Genomic DNA, 17,728 nt, shown 5'->3' on the forward strand with positions numbered 1-17,728 from the left:
ATATTTAAGAAAAACAGTTTGACATACACTACAAAACACGTACCGACAGGATTGATAGAATAACCGTAGGTGAAAAAGGATAAAACGTCTAATTTTTCCTTTCTGTAATCCAGATGGGTTAATGGGCAAATCAAAGTATAAGCACCCAGAGCGAAAATAATGTAATTGGTTTGGTTATCAGGTATGCTATTTCTAGGAAGTAATTTTAGTAAGCAATAAATTTCCTTTTTCCGTTGCTTTATAATTATGTAGGATGGTACGGACAGAACAAAAGCTAATATGCTGATTAATGTTGACTTCCATTCTACTCTCTCGTCTGCAACTGATATAAAAACCAATACCAAGTAATCCATAAAAGAAACAAATGAGCACAGTAAAATTACCCGCCTTAATAGTACTTTAATTACAGTTTCCTCGCCTGTAGTAGAGCTAAAGTCTAGAATTAAAATTCTAAATAATCGCAAATTCGCTTCGTAGTTATTCATGTTTTGCTTCGTGAATAATAATAACTATGTTTGATCAATAAATTATTCAAATCGCAATGTCTAATGAAATAAGAATTAATTGTTCTGAATCATGCTTATTTAATTAAAATGAAGATGCTAACATAGATTGGAACCATTTAAAAAGCAACCTTTTCCACAAATTGATAACTTTACAAATGCATTTTTCCACTGGGCGTTTAACTGAACCATAAATAAAGGTCCAGCAATAAATAAACAAAGACTCTGCTTGCCTATAATGCCAAGAAATTAATATATAAAAAGATAGTGATAATAACAGTAAGTATCTACTTATCACACATTGTTATCTATATTAATGTAAGTCGAATAGTTGACACATATTATTATCTTTAAAAATGTATTTTATAACTGCTGCTTAGTCATGTTTTATATTTGTATGGAATGAAATTTGCGTTGCACTTTTAATGCATATTTCTTATTGGCCGTTAAACTGAAATATGGATAACATTCAATAAATATTTTGGAAAACTAACGGCATTGTTGTACATTTGTATGGAACAGAATATTTAATAAACTTTCAGTTGATTTTTTTTAACATTATCTGTTTATCTGAGCTACAGAATTAAAGCTATGTAGACTGAGCAACAAATCAATTTCAGGAGATGGTTCGTCACTCTGGACTAAAAATAAAGTTTCAATATGTGGCTCCGTAGATTTAAGCAGATGTAATTAAAGTTTCAGAACATGCTGTAGAACTCTAAACTAAAAATAAAGAATTGGCAAATGACTCTGCAGACTGAAGTACAAATATAAAATTTCAGATGATCGTTCAGAAAGCTTAACTGCAGATGAAGTTTCGAAAGATAGTTAAAGAAACATTTCACAGTATTGTGCATTTGTGGAACACCGTTCTGAAAAAAAAATATTTAGCATACATCATCAGCTTTGATAATTAGATCTCTGATTGCTCTGATAATTAGATCTGATTGCTCTGATAGTTAGATCTGATTGCTCTGATAGTTAGATCTGATAGCTCTGATAGTTAGATCTGATTGCTCTGATAATTAGATCTGATTGCTTTGATAATTAGATCTGATTGCTCTTATAGTTAGATCTGATTGCTCTGATAGTTAGATCTGATTGCTCTGATAAGCAGATCTGATTGATCATTGATTGATATCGCTTTGATAATTATTGCTCTGATAATTGGAAATACTTAACACCCATCATCAGCTTTGATATTATAAGCAACAAGCAACGTCTTAAATTTTACAAGAAATTTCCAAATTTAGAACTCTATGCTGCAAATAAACTTGAAAATCATTATTCATAAAACAAAGAATCGTCTTGAACTATAGATTATCCTTTATTTATCAATATTGCTATCATATAAACTTGCATAATGTTGATGTTAAAAAATCAGAACGTATTTTCAGGATTGATAATTTTGGATTTTATTATAACTAATTAAATGAACTTAATTCCATTCTAGTAGAAATAAACTTTCACGAAATTAGTCTACTGGACTTGACAGCTAAAAGCTTTATTGCGCAATGCTTATTAAAAATCTTATGAATAGTTAGAAAAATGATGAATATGCAGCCGTTTTCCTAATAACGTGTTTTATTGAGAATTATGTTTTTTTACACGGAAAATTACAACTAATAGGTTACTTATTTTTTTTAAAAAAGTTTATTGATTTATTGATATTAAATCTCTAACCTTTCATCCACAAATCTGAAGCAAACCCAGAAGCTCAATCAATCAGTAAAGCTCTATAAGAAGCTTCAGCAATCAACTAAATGAATAATAAATGTCTTTTATTCTGATACTTTAATAGATTGGATGGAAATAAGAAATTTGATTTTTATGTGAAAGGAAAATGTTTCGCTAACTTCTTTGTTTTAAATATTAGTCGGGAATTTCTTAATAAAATTCAATAACAGCGTTAGCTAATTTATTTTTGAAAGGAAATATTGAATCAATAATTCATTTTCATTGATTAATTGGATGCCGTTTTAATTTTTGATACTTTCTTTAGACATTAATTTGTATTGTAATTATAAATACATTATATAATAAGTATATAAAAATCTACTTATCTTACTATATATAAAAATCTATTAAAACATTAAAAATTCGAAAAAGTTTTCATCATTTTTTTAAATGTAGAACTATCTTATCAGTTAATTATTTTTACGTTTCATACGATTTCTCATAAAAATTCATTGCAGTACTACAATGTAAGCAAGAATTGTCTTAACTATGAAACACTTTAACACTAGGTTTACGGACTTTTCTTATATACCTATCTCTACAAACGAGCGTCAATTTGACACATGAACGAATACATTGTAGCAGCACTTTAAGTGACTTAGAAAGCAATGTAATTATATACTATAAGAAAGAAATGAAAATATGAGATATATATCTATGAAATATTCTAGTATTCTATTTTTCAATACTCGAACTAAGCAACTGAAGCCTTCAAAATCTGACTCTATGAGATCAATTGACATTCCGCGTTTGTTCTCTCTATTATTGCTTATCAGCAGCAGCTGTTTATCGCTTGTTTCATTTGATATAACGAATCGAATTATTGTCGGTACATTCCTATTTATTATTGATGTGATGTTTGCATGTTTACTCAAAATTCTGTCTAAATTACAATCGAGTCAAAATGACGGATATACGTAGAGATAGGTATACCACAAAGAGAATTTCAATATTTCAATGCTTTTGCAGAAAATGGACTTCAATATATATTTACCTCGATCAATGGATAAAAATCACTACAAGAGAGGAAATAAAAATGCAAACTGGTTTTGTAATTTTCCTTATAAAATTCGAAATGCTTCAAAATGACGCGTCCCGTAAGCCTAGTGTTAATACATGAAAAGTCGACCGGCCTGTGTAGGGGGCAGGAAACTGTCCTTGCAGCAAAAAGGTCCTGGATTCAAATCCCGGGCAAAGCATGGGTGTTTCTTTCTCTCTCTCTTTGTTCTATGTCCTTTCTACTTTGTGTGTGAATGTGGCTAGCCCTATAAACGGGTTGTGGTTGTGTGAATGGCGTGGCAGAAGTCGAATTCTTGGCCATAGATGGCGCCACTGAAAAACAGATACAATCGCACCCCCACTGCCTAAACAGGCATACGACAAAAAAAATAAATAAACTTATGCATACTTAGAAAACTTATGTATACTTATTTTAACTATTTATTAGTAGTTTCAGGGAAATTTATTATAAATGAGCTTTGTTTATTAAGGAAAAAATATTATTACAGGTATTTTGTTACCCTTTTAAACATAAACTAAGAAATCTCATGTTAAAAATAAGCGATTCAGTAACTATGTTTTTGGATTGTTTCCAGGAGTTTGGTACATAATATCTGCTTTGAGTTGATGATATTGTTCGAATGATGCCTCCAACCTGCTTTCTTTAAGCTTATCTGCCAGGTTAGCCATGAAGCCATTTAGATGGTGGATATCTAGTACCCATAGTATCCAGGGAAATGGCATTTACAAGAAACCACTGAGACAGTTTTAAATGACGTTTTCAAGGAAACTATAAATACTAGATATCCACCATCTGAACGGCTTCATGTCTAAGCTGGTGGATCTCGGTTGGGACAAGATGGAAATAAGCGAGCTGATTGTTTCTGTACAGAGATCTAATTCCCGACTCCCTTTCTACAATATCAGAAGTCTCATAAAGAACATCTTCAGGGCCTCTTATCACGAGGAACTCAAAAATCGTAATTCCAATATACCATGGCTTAAACAGATTCTTAATGTCCCACTGTAGCTTAGGATGAAATCTGTCGCCCTGTTTCGTCTGATAACTGACCACGATTGCCTGAAAAAACATCTATGCCGCATCAACGTGGTTCGTGATCCCTTTTGTACATTGTGTGACCTCCGCGATGTAATGGACCGGCTTATGTGCCCTGCTCTCCCTCGGAAATCTATCTGGTAACGCTACTGGATTGCTTGCTCTTATTTATAGAGCAAGCAATTGTTATCTTATTCTATTGTTATCTAATTGTTATCTTATTATTGTTATCTTTCTGATGTTCAATTGTCTTTTAATGTGCCATTGAAATAAAATTAAATAAAAGAAATGCTGAACTATTTTCATTTTATTTGAGTTTGGGACCAAACACCACTCTTTTCGATGGTGGCTATTAGAACTACTTCACAACAACTATTATCAAGAATAGATGACATAGAGAATGTCGTTATATTTGTCGACTCCATCTCGGCAATCCAATCAGTAACATCTGTTGATTTTTCAGATTCTCTCGGAATTAAAAGTTGTAAAGAGAATTTGGGGCTACTTATGTCCTTAAAATAGAATATTATGCTTCAGTGGATTCCTTCTCACTGTAATATCTATGGAAACGAGATGCCAGATATTCCTGTTAAAAAAGGAACTGGTATTTTACAGAGCTTCCAGAGAGAAATTCCCTACTCTTCCATAAATAGAATAATTAAAAACACGATAATTAAGAGACATGAAAATAATTTAAATGAACAAATGGGTGACAAAGTCTGAAGGAAGACTCTGAGTAATATCCTTGATCACCCGAAACTCAGTGCAGTTGCTGCCTTCAGGTTGGAAACCGGACGCGACTGCCTTTCTGCTCACCTCCATAGACTTAAGATCTTTTCCGATCCAAACTGTGTCTTATGCGGGGAAGACTCCCCAATGAATGCTGAGAATCTGGGGGCTTGTCCCCCAGTTACTGGCAAAATCTATGACAGATACTGGAATGCTAGGGAACAGTCGCAGGCACTGCTAACTGACTGATTTTCTGTTTATATTTTTATTGTTGATATTCTGTTTAATGTTTCTTTGTTCCAAATTTTTTTGTATTTCGAATGTTTTAATTTTTTAATTTTTTTTAATTGTTGTCATTCTTTAGGAGTCTGGGCGGAGTGTTTTTACATTCTGGGGAATGATATATATTAAGTGACACTGCTAGAAATAAAAATATATTAAAAAATACTGTTCTTCTTCGTAAATAGAGCAACTAAAGACAAATTATCTTTAAACAAAAGTAAGATCATAAGATAAAATTCCATTGCCATCTGGTTTAGAGACACTTTTCATGATGTTTCACCATGTAACACGGTAAAATGGATCATGCTGAATTAAAGAAATCTCTTAAAATCAAATTACTGGGACATCAGAATTTGGAGTAGTTTTTGTTGTCTATCTTTTCTCGTAACATGATAACAGAGATCATAGAAAACAATCCATGTAATCAAGTCACATAGCCATTAGATTTGGGGGGCAATTGAGTTTATTATTTTTATTTCCATGCAACATAGTAGCAGAGAGAAACCTAAACAAAAGACGAATAATAAAGTCACATTACTATCAGATTTCGGGGGCAATCGCGCTTATTATTTTTCTTTCCAAGCAACATAGTAGCTCGGTGTAACCTGAACAAAAGATCAATCATAAAGTTCACTGTCATCAGTTTTTGGGGGCATTTGTATTTTCTATTTTTTCTTTCCATGCAAAATAGTGGAGCAGAGTAACTTTAACAGAAGAAAAATAATAAAGTCACATTACTATCAGGCTTTGAGGCAATTGCAGTTATTAATTTTCTTTCCATCTGATTAACTAGAACCGAAGACGAATCATATGAAAGGATTTGAAGCAATTGCAATTTCTAATATTTTTCTATTCCTACAACATGGTAACATACATTAGCCTAAATGGAAGACGCATCATGACTTAATGCCACATTACTATCAGGTTTTGGAGTGACTTCTATGTTTTCTTTTCTCTTCGTATACCACGCAGCATCCCGAGCAGAAAACGAGTCATAAGATGGAGTCACATCTTCATTAGATTAGGTGGAAAATTTTTATGTACTTTCCTATACTAATCAAACAATTAGTTCACTTTCTATTTATTCATGAACATAAATTACCCAAATCTTCTAAGCGAGTTTGAAAATGTATTGCTTCGAAGTTGGATTACAACATTACGCAACATTTAGAATTGAATGCTCATCAGTGTCACCGAAAAACCATTAATGTGCATTGAAGGGTTTAACTGAGGTAACTAATTTTCTGGATTCTATTTAGCAAATTAGCTAACTCCTTACCTCTTGCTCTCGTCAAAATCACGGAGTAAGTTTTCATCTCCCATTTCTCGCGCCCGTGATATTTTCGGGCTGGAGCATTCAAAAGTAATGCATCAGAAAAAGTTTAAATATATCCCTCTCTTCTGCTCGGTATCTTTTATTTCTACAAAAGTTCTACAAAACTTCGCGTTATAATAATAGGAAGCTAAATCTAGTATTATTGTTACTCATACCAGTGCTTGGACAAGCAAGTGATTTTAAAATAAATCCATTGTTGTTAATATTTTAAACCAATTCAACGATTGGGTTTGTACCTTCCATTAAAAATGACCCCCCAAAAAGAAGACATCTTATTTTACATAAAAGTGAGGAAAGTCTGTTTGTTTTGAATTAACATGGTCATCAAATTTATAAAAGGAACTCTTTTAAATGGCTACAGTCATGAAAAAATTTGCATAATCTGCTACTTTATTCTCCAATTCTATGGAAAAGTTTGTTAAAACATTCGTATATTTCCTTGAGAATCACTACGTCCATATTCTCAGGAAGTTGTTTACTTTCGTGCGAGGAAAGATTCCTTATGCAGATGGCTTTTTTCATCACTTTATATAAACTTGATAAAAGAAATGTTAGACAAGATGCACTTCACTACATGAAGTGGAATAAGTAAAGAAGAATCTGATTTGAAAAATTTTCCAAATGGCATCAGACATTAAAATAGTAGGCTTTTCAGTTAATCTTTTTCTTTCTTTCTTTCTTTCTTTTTTTTTTTGGATAAAACTTTTTACATAACTCCTACCCACAACCATAATTGAATGTTTAAATAATTACAAATGTAGAAAAACGGTTTTTTTTCTTCAATTATATCAAACCAAATTTGGAGTATATATCCAATTAGAACTGCAAAAGAAAATAACGCTTAAATACTCTTTTTCGAAGGCTCTGACATCACAAATAACGATCTATGCTGATTAATTCCATGCAACATCTATAACATTATTTTATATGTTTAAATTTATTTTATATATTTATTTATGTACTTTCGCTTATTTTATGTAATTATGCTTAGTTTATATACTTATACTTATTTTACAACTTATATACATTCATATAAAGAAAATAATGCATAAAAACTCTTTTTTGAAAGCTCTGCCATCAAAAACGACGTTTTATGGCGATTTACTTACTTTATATATTCATTCATACTTATTTTATATACTTATGCTTATTTTATATGTCTATACTTTTTTTATAACTTATAAAATTTTTTTTAAAATTGTCAATAGCTTATAATGATAGCTGGGTTATACATATAACATATAAATAGAGAAAAACTCTGTTGTTGTACATATATATAATATATATATACGTTTTGAATTTGTCATTTTTGAATGTCATTTTGATGAATTGGAGATGTATTTTATGCTTTGCCGGTTTCTCATTTGGCATTCTATAGAATGCCTAAGAAATGTGTGAAATATAAATCGTTTCATACATTGCCGGCTAGTTTTAGNCATTCTATAGAATGCCTATGTTATATATATATATATATATGTTCAGCTACAGTTTTTCTCTATTTATATGTTATATGTATTTGTGAGCTGTGAAAATTTCATAAATGAAATACATCGATATTTTTCATAACAAAAGATGGCATAATTAAAATAAAATTTTCAGCAGTACATGTCTGTTTCCTCAGTAATATGCATGCTTTCTTGCCCCCAGTAATATGCAAATCCCGAATAAAATATAGAAACTAGAAATAATATTTTAAAAAAATCTATCGCTATAAACAGTAAAAAAAATCTTCACTTCTTTTCTTTGTTTACTATTTACATAATAATGCCCTGAATCGCTAAAAGGAAGAGCTGTTATGTTTTTCCCGTGCTCCAAAAAACTCGTCCGTATATCAGCTCAGTCAAAAAATGCCCGATCGAGGGAATAAATAAATAAAAATTGATAGTATCCGCCAAAGAATAGTTTAGTCAACTTTCTCAAATAAGTAAATATATTCTCTGTGGATGTTACGCTTTCTTCTTTCTTTTACCCATTATTTTTATGGAGTTAATTTTCAATACTTTTAACGGTGTCTCCCATCGGATATGAAACGTAGGAGAAGATTTTGCCAGAAACGAGTATGATGTTATTTTTTTAAAAACAAATTTCAAACACTTTTGTTCATTTTTGTAAAATTTGTGAGGAAGATAATGTCTTGTATGAATGTATTTATTTTTTTGTTGATTCCCATTAACCAAAATATGTGTGTAACTTAAAAGAAATACATTTAGATGTTAAAACTGATTAACTTAATTCTTCATATGATATAAAACCATTTTCCGACCAGACTGAGGGCAGAGTTCTAAGAGATCCCGGGATTGGCAGATTCCGGGACCTTTCATATGTTAATGAATTCATTGACTGACTTTGTTTATCCCATAACTATTTGAAAGTTATTATTTGTCATTATAGTAATTTACGGAGCAAATTTATAATATATTTATAATATAACATATTTGTAATATATAAATATATATATAATATATTTATAAATTAAGAGCATATTTATAATATTCCACGAATACATGTTACGTTTTATATGCTACAAGCATGTAATATATAACAACAAACATAATGAAAACAAGGATATAAACAAGTAACATACATTATAAGATATAACAAACAACAATGAAACATAACAAAACAAGCTTAATGAAACATAATGGTACGAAAAAAGCAAAACAAAGCACATAACATATCGATGAGCATATGAAACATAATAAGCCCAATGAAGCATAATGAAATTGCATAGCAAGCAGAATGAATAATCTTAATGAAAAATATGCTTGTTATAAAATCTACTTTGTTGCTTTACAGTTAAGTTATACTCCCGGACATAATTACTAACTATAAAACAGAAGATTTCACCCAAAGTCAAATCAAATGAATATGGTTGCACTTTTTAGAAACGTAATTGTTGATTTATCTGATTTGTTATAGTTTTGGACTTAAGCAGCGCACGATAAGACAAATTACTTCGTAGAAAAGCTGAGTGGTGGAACCAGGTAAGTGACATTTACAGATGTGTTATAATCGATGTGAGAAAAAAAAAGGGTATTCCGACTATTTTAAGATATGCTTATTAGAAGGTAGGGCTAATAACACTGGAGAAAAAAAAATTTTACATTTATACAAGTACATCATCTTAACTGATTCGCGTATTTGATTTGTTAGGAAATCCGCAGATTTTTTCTAATTGATATCTTAAGTATAGTTTAATTTTTGGCAAAATATACAATTTTATATAGAAAGTTTTTCTTATGTAATGCCCATCTGTATTGACATTTCATTAATTCAGCCCGTATTAGGATCGATTTATTGTCCACTCTTTCAGGGGTGGTTATTATCATTCGGTAGGCGAGCGTTGCTCCCCCAGTAAGGAGAGCTATGGGAGATCCGAACTAAGAACCTTTCTGATGCAAGACCAGTTTCCTGACCCCTTCACAGTCCAGTGGGTAGTTTGTAAAGAAAGTACAGGTCTGTATACATACACATAAACTTCCCAGCTCCTTTAAAAATAACATGACAAAAAAAAACACATTAACTTCATGCAAAATATAGTTCATTACAGTAGTGCATATGTTACCGGCAAAGTATGAAATCCGGCATTGTAAAGAATGCCTAGGCATTATATAGAATGCTTAAAATTAGCCGGCAAGGTTTGAAATGATTTATATTTCACACATTGCCTAGGCATTCTATAGAATGCCAAATGAGAAACCGGCAAAGTATAAAATACATCTCCGACTCGTCAAATTGTCATTCAAAAATGACAAATTCAAAACGTCATCTGATTTGATATTAATTTATTAGTGGATATAATTACATTAAATCGATATTTTAATACTTACTGACGATAGATTACATTTATTCGATATTTTAATACTTACTGACGATAGATTAGAAGAAACATCAGTGTTTGGAGTATCGGGCAAATGTATACCGGGCAATGGCACTTGACCTTAAAAGAAGACATCAGTGTAGGATATACCGGGCAAATGTATACCGGGCAGTAGCATTAGACCTAGTATATATTTCGGACATTTACCAAAGGTCAAGTCATACTAGGTCTACTTAAGTGCCATTGCCCGGTTTATCCTACACTGATGTTTTTTTTTAAGGTCAAGTGCCATTGCCCGGTATACCCTACATTGATTTTTTTAAGATCAAGTGCCATTGTCCGGTATACTCTACACTGATGTTTTTTAAGGTCAAGTGCCATTGCCCGGTATACATTTGCCCGATACTCCAAACACTGTTCTTTCTTCTAATGTATTGTCAGCAAGTATTAAAATATCGAATAAATGTAACTATATCCACGAATAAATTAATATCAAATCGGATGTAATAAATATTTCGGACATTCACCAAAGCGACTATGTGATTGTTAACATTCATCGGTGAAAGTGAACAACCACCGATTTCGGTTATTCACAGTAACATGCACATCATTTACATAATAACCTCGTCAGGACGCTTATTTCATACTTTGCCTAAAAGCATCCGGAATTCTATACATTGCCTAGGCATTCTATACAATGCCGGCGTTTCATACTTTGCCGGTAACACATGCAAAGCAAAATCTTCGACTATAGCTGTTTGCGAGAAACTTACTACATTGTTGTTTATCACTTGAATTTCTGTTGTGAACATATCTAACCTACTATTACTTAAAATTCTGAAAAAAATGCGTTCTGTTGCTTTGTTAAGTTTATGCAGTAGACATGATTAGCAAACTATACGTCAGAATAGTTCCTGCAACTGCTAGTATCGTACTTCTGTGGAAAAAGATGATTTTGCAAGCTGAAAGCTCCAAATTAGGCTTTTCAATGAAATCCTTTATTAAAGTATCGTCTTCAAACGTAAGTCCGTGCAATGCGTTCTCTTCTAGTTTATTCCATACTGTGAAAATCAAGTGATCCACTTCAATTTTGACTTGACTCCCTACCCAAATAATAGCAGACAAAACAGAAAACGATATTAGCGATAAGAGTACTTTAAATACAATCATCAAAGAGAAAGTTATGCTTGTGAAACCCGACATTGCACCCACAAAACTGAAGCATACCCAGAAGCTTGAAGCACAAAATAGAAAAATCGGTTGAGAAAATATATCATCGATTTGCTTTAGAAGGTTGATTATTTTAGATTTCTGCTTTAATATTTTGATTTGCATAGATTTTGTGCTTACTTTCATTTCATTTCGAGTTATTTTAATACTCAACAGCTTGATGTGATTTGAGATGGCGCAACATATACGGCAAAACAAAACTGAAGTTAATGTTATCGAAGTAGGAAAAACGATATTTAAGAAAAACAGTTTGACATACACAACAAAGCACGTACCGACAGGATTGATAGAATAACCGTAGGTAAAAAAGGATAAGTTGTCTAATTTTTCCTTTCTGTAATCCAGATGGGTTAGTGGGCAAATCAAAGTATAAGCAACCGAAGCGAAAATAATGTAATTGGATTTGTTATCAGGAATGTTATTTCTAGGAAGTAATTTTAGTAAGCAATAAATTTCCTTTTTTCTCAGCTTCATAACTATGTAGGATGGTATGGACAGAACAAAGGCAAAAATGCTGATTAATGATGGCTTCCATTCTACTCTCTCGTCTGCAACTGATATAAAAACCAATACTAAGTAATCTATGACAGAAACAAATGAGCACAGTAAAATTACCCTCCTTAATAGTACTTTAATTACAGTTTCCTCGCCAGTTGTAGAGGTAAAGTCTAAAATTAAAATTCTAAATAATCGCAAATTCGCTTCGTAGTTATTCATGTTTTGTTTCGTAAATAATATCAACTATGTTTGATCAATAAATTATTCAAATCTGGTGGCATGCAATGTCCAATGAAATAAGAATTAATTGTTCTGTTTGTTTAACTATTAAGGCCCAACTATAAATAAACAAAGGCCTTGCTTACCTATAATATCAAGAAATAAATATATAAAAAGATAGTGATAATAATAGTAAGTAGCTACTTAACACACATTATTATCAATATTAATATAAGTCGAATAGTTGACACATCTTATTATCTTTAAAAATGTATTTTATCACTGGTGCTTAGTGATGTTTTATCTTTGTCTTTGTATGGAACGAAATTAACATTGGATCTAAGTTTTTTTAACGCTTATTTCTTATTGGCCGTTAATTTTAATAATAGTTTGACAAACTAACGGCACTGTTGTACAATTGCATGAATCAGATTATGCATGAATCAGATTGCTCCGTTGATATACCTTTTAATTGATTTTTTTCTCCTTAGATTTTTTAACTGAGCTACCGAAATGAAGTTATGTAGACTGAGCTACAAATAATTTTCAGGAGATAGGTCGGCAATCTGGACTAAAAATAAAATTTCCACAAGTGGCTCAGTAGACTTGCCTAGCTGTAATCAAAGTTTTAGGAAATGCTGTAGAACACTGAACAATAAATAAAGATTTGGCAAATGACTCTACGGACAGAAGTACGAACATAAGATTTCAGATGATCGTTCCGCAGGCTTAACTGCAGATGAAGTTTCAAAAGATAGTTAAAGAAATATTTCACAGTATTTTGTATTTATGGAACACCATTCTGAAAAGGAAATATTTAACATTTACCATTACCTTTAATCAGTTCTGATTACTTTGATAATTAGATCTGATTGCTCTAATAATTAGATCTGATTGCTCTGATACTTGGATCTGATTGCTCTGATAATTAGATCTGATTGATCTTAGATAAATATCACTTTGATCATTATTGCTTTAATAATTAGATATACTTAACATGCATCATCATCTTTGATATTATATAAGCAACAAGCAACATCTTAAATTTTGCAAGAAATTTCCAAATTTAAAACTCAATGGTGCAAATAAGCTTGAAAATCAATATTCATAAAACAATGCATCGTCTTGAACTATAGATTCTCTATCATTTATCAATATTGCTATCATATAAACTTACATAATGGTGCTGGTAAAATATCAGAACGTATTTTCAGAATTCATAAGTTTAGATTTTATTATAACTAATTAAACGAACTTTATAACGAATTCAAATAAAAGCAAACTTTCGAAAAATTATTCTGCTAGACTTGACAGCTAAAAGCTTTAATGCGTAATGCTTATTAAAAATCTTATGAATAGTTAGGAAAATGATGAATATGTAGGCGTTTTCCTAATAACGTGTTTTATAGAGCATGATGTTTGTTTGCACTAAAAATTTCAATTAATATGTTACTTATTTTTAAAAAAAGTATATTGATTTATTGAAATTAAATCTCGAACCTTTAATCCACAAAGCTGAATCATACCCAGAAACTCAGTCAATCAATAAAGCTCTATCAGAAGCTTCAGTACTCAATTAAATGAATAATAAATATATTTTATTCTGATACTTTAGTCTTAATAGATTGGATGGAAATAAGAAGTTTGATTTTATCTGAAAGGAAAATGTTTCGATAACTTCTTTGTTAAAATATCATTATTGAATTTCTTAATAAAATACAATAACAGCGCTAGCTAATTTTTTTTTAAAGGAAATATTGAATCAATAATTCATTTTCATTGATTAAATGGATGCCGTTAGAATTTTTTATACTTCATAAATTCTAAATTTACAATTTTTAATAAATATGTAAAAATCTGCTCTTTCTTCTAGTCTTACTATATATGAAAATCTATAAAACCATTGAAAAATCGAAAAAGTTTTTAGCATTTTTTTAAATGCAGAACTATCCTATCAGTTAATTATTTTTACGTTTCATACAGTTTTTCATAAAAATTCTTTGCAGTACTACATTGTAAGCAAGAATTGTTTTAACTATGAAAACACTTTAATACATAAAAATATTGATAAAGCTTATGCATGCTTTTTTAAATTATTTATTAGTAGTTTCAGCCAAAATTATTATAAATAAACTTTGTTTATTAAGGAAAAAATATTATTATAGGTATTTTGTTACTCTTTTAAATATAAAAAAAACATAGTAAAACCATCTTATCAGTTAATTATTTTTATGTTTCATACGCTTTTCCATAAAAACATCTTTGCAGTGCTAAATTGTAAGAAGAATTGTTTTAACTATGAAAACACTTTAATACATAAAAAAATTGGTAAAGCTTAAGTATACTTATTTAAATTATTTAATAGTAGTTTCAGCCAAAATTATTGTAAATAAACTTTGCTTATTAAGAAAGAAATATTATTATAGGTATTTTGTTACCCTTTTAAATATAAAAAAACCATCGTAAAACCATCTTATCAGTTAATTATTTCTATGTTTCATACGCTTTCTCGTAAAAACGAGATTAAAGATTATCGAAAAGAGATGAAAAAATCATTAAAATAACTAAAACAAACTATAAAAAAATTAATAATAATAAACAGTAATAAATTCATTTGAATTCATTAATCTATTTATAGATTTTGTTTTGAGTTTTGTTCTGTTTTTTCTTTATCTTTTATTTTCCGTTTTCTTCGTAATATATATTTTGCTTATTGTTTTCTATTTTGTTTCAATTTTTTGAGTGGTCCTTATACTATTTTATCGATATATTTCTTGCAATCTTAGAAAGCACACTTTTTTGCGGATATAATCGTGTGAGCTGATTAAGAGATTACATCTTTTAATCTTATTATCTGCTTAAGGTAAACGTTAGCTCAGTCGTTACTTATGCCTCTTCGACGAAAGAGAGCGAGATTTCAACAACTTACGGAGTTTGAACGGGGGAGAATCATCAGCCTTCATGAAGCTGGTTTGTCTTATCGTGCAGTAGCCGCTCGTGCGCTGCGTAACAGCAGCACAGTGATGCTTTTTTGGAAGCAGTGGACGGACGAGTGTCAGACAACTCGGAAATACGGGAGTGGACCTCGAAATGTCACGTCAGCTCACAATGATAGACACCTGGGCTGCATGGCGGAGATGGACCGTGCGGCTCCCTCTAGACAACTGGCAACACAGTGGTCAAAAGCTACAGGTGTTTCATTGGGTTCTTCATCAATTCGTAGGCGTCTGCTGCAGCGTGGACTGCGCGCAAGGAATTCTTTATGCAGGATCCCCCTCACGCTGAACCATCGCAACCTACGGCTACAATGGGCCAACCAGCGTAGGGACTGGAGTGCTGATTGGCAGCGTGTCGCGTTTTCAGACGAATCCCGCCTTAATTTGTGGTACCATGGTGGCCGCATTCGTGTCAGACGCCATGCCGGTGAACACCACCTTCCGGAGTGCGTTATCGAACGCCACAGTAGACGAACACCCGGAGTTATGATCTGGGGGGCCATAGCATATCATGGACGATCTCAATCGCTATGAATTGTGGGTAATCTGAACATCAACCGGTACATCAGTGAAGTTCTACAGCCCCAAGCTGTTCCTTTCCTTCAATCCTTGCCAGGCACTGTATTTCAACAGGATAATGCCCGCCCTCATATTGCTAGGACTGTTCAACAATTCCTTGCATCGCGGCAGATACAGCTTCTTCCTTGGCCTGCGTATTCCCCGGATATGTCGCCGATTGAACATGTGTGGGATTTCGTTGATCGGCGTCTCGCTCGTGATCCTGATGATTCCACACACGAACTTTGGTTGCGCATACAAGCAATATGGAATGCTCTTCCTCAGACGGACATTTAAAATTTGCTTGACTCCGAGCCAACGTCGTTAGCAGCACTTATTGCGGCGCGTGGTTGCTACACAAAATACTGATTTTGATCTCTTGTTATTGTTTGTTTGCTTTGAAAGTTTAATATCATTTATTTGTACCATTACCAGTCAACTGTGCATTAACTTTCATTTAATTATGACGATTCCTTCATGGTGTTGCTATTTTCACAAACATGAGTTTATATATATATCTAGATAGATAGATAGATAAATATGGATGTGTGATCGTGTAAAGCTAAGGGTGGTGGCGCTAGTGGTGAAATTGCTCTTTCAAGACTTCCGGGTTACTGCTTCCGATATATTTTTACGTCGCAGATTGAANTCACAAACATGAGTTTATATATATATATATATAGATAGATAGATAGATAGATATATAAGGCCCATCCTTGGTAACTAACAAATCAAACGCACTTCAGTAATGCAGTAAGAACGGCACTTTATGATAAAACTCCTCTAGTTAATTTGCACTCAATTTGCGCTTCTGTTTTCATATTTTGCAATCTGGCAATCTTGTTACGAAAATATTTCAAATCATTCTTGAAAAATTTCCCGTTCATGTAAGTACATTTGAATTCGCTACTCGCCTTATAGACGATGTTTTATCTTTTATTCTGCTTTTTCTTTTAATTTTATTTTATTTTCTGTTTTTACGTGTTATTTTTACTTATTGTGATCTATTTCATTTGTTGTAATTTTTGTAAAAAAGTCTTTGAGTGCTCCTCACACTATTGTATTGATAAATTTTGCTTTGGTTATATTGATACAATATCAGAAAGCACCCTTTATTAATCGTGTGGGCTGATGAAAAGATTATACCTTTTATTTTTCGGATTTTTCAAAAAAATTTTATCCCTTTTTTTCCAGTTGTTTGTTACTTTTTTGATTACTATTTTTCCTCCCCCCCCCTAATTTTCCTTTGTTTTATCTTCTTTTTGAACTTTCATTTTGAACATCATTTTGAAATTTGATAATAAATGATAGCATAATTTAAATACAATCTTCAAAAGAACATGTCTGTTTCCTCAGTAATATGTATGATTTCCTGCCCCCAGTAATATGCAAATCCAGAATAAAATGTAGAAACTAGAAATAATATTTTTTAAAAATCTCTCGTTTTAATCAACAAAAGGAATTCTTTACTTCTATTCCTTGTTTTTTATTTACATAATAATGCCTTGAATCGCTAAAAAGAAAAACTGTTATGTTTTTCCCTTGCTTCAAAAAACTCGTCCGTATATCAGCTGAGTCAAAAAATGCCCAATCGGGGGAATGAATAAATAAAAATTGATAGTATCCGCCATAGAATAGTTCAGTCAACTTTCTCAAATAAGTAAATATATTCTCTATGGATGTAAAGCTTTCTTCTTCTTCTTTTTTCTACCCATTATTTTTATGGAGTTGATTTTCAATACTTTTAACGGTGTCTCCCATCGG

This window comes from Parasteatoda tepidariorum, chromosome 9, assembly GCF_043381705.1.
Source record: "Parasteatoda tepidariorum isolate YZ-2023 chromosome 9, CAS_Ptep_4.0, whole genome shotgun sequence".
Lineage (NCBI taxonomy): Eukaryota > Metazoa > Arthropoda > Arachnida > Araneae > Theridiidae > Parasteatoda > Parasteatoda tepidariorum.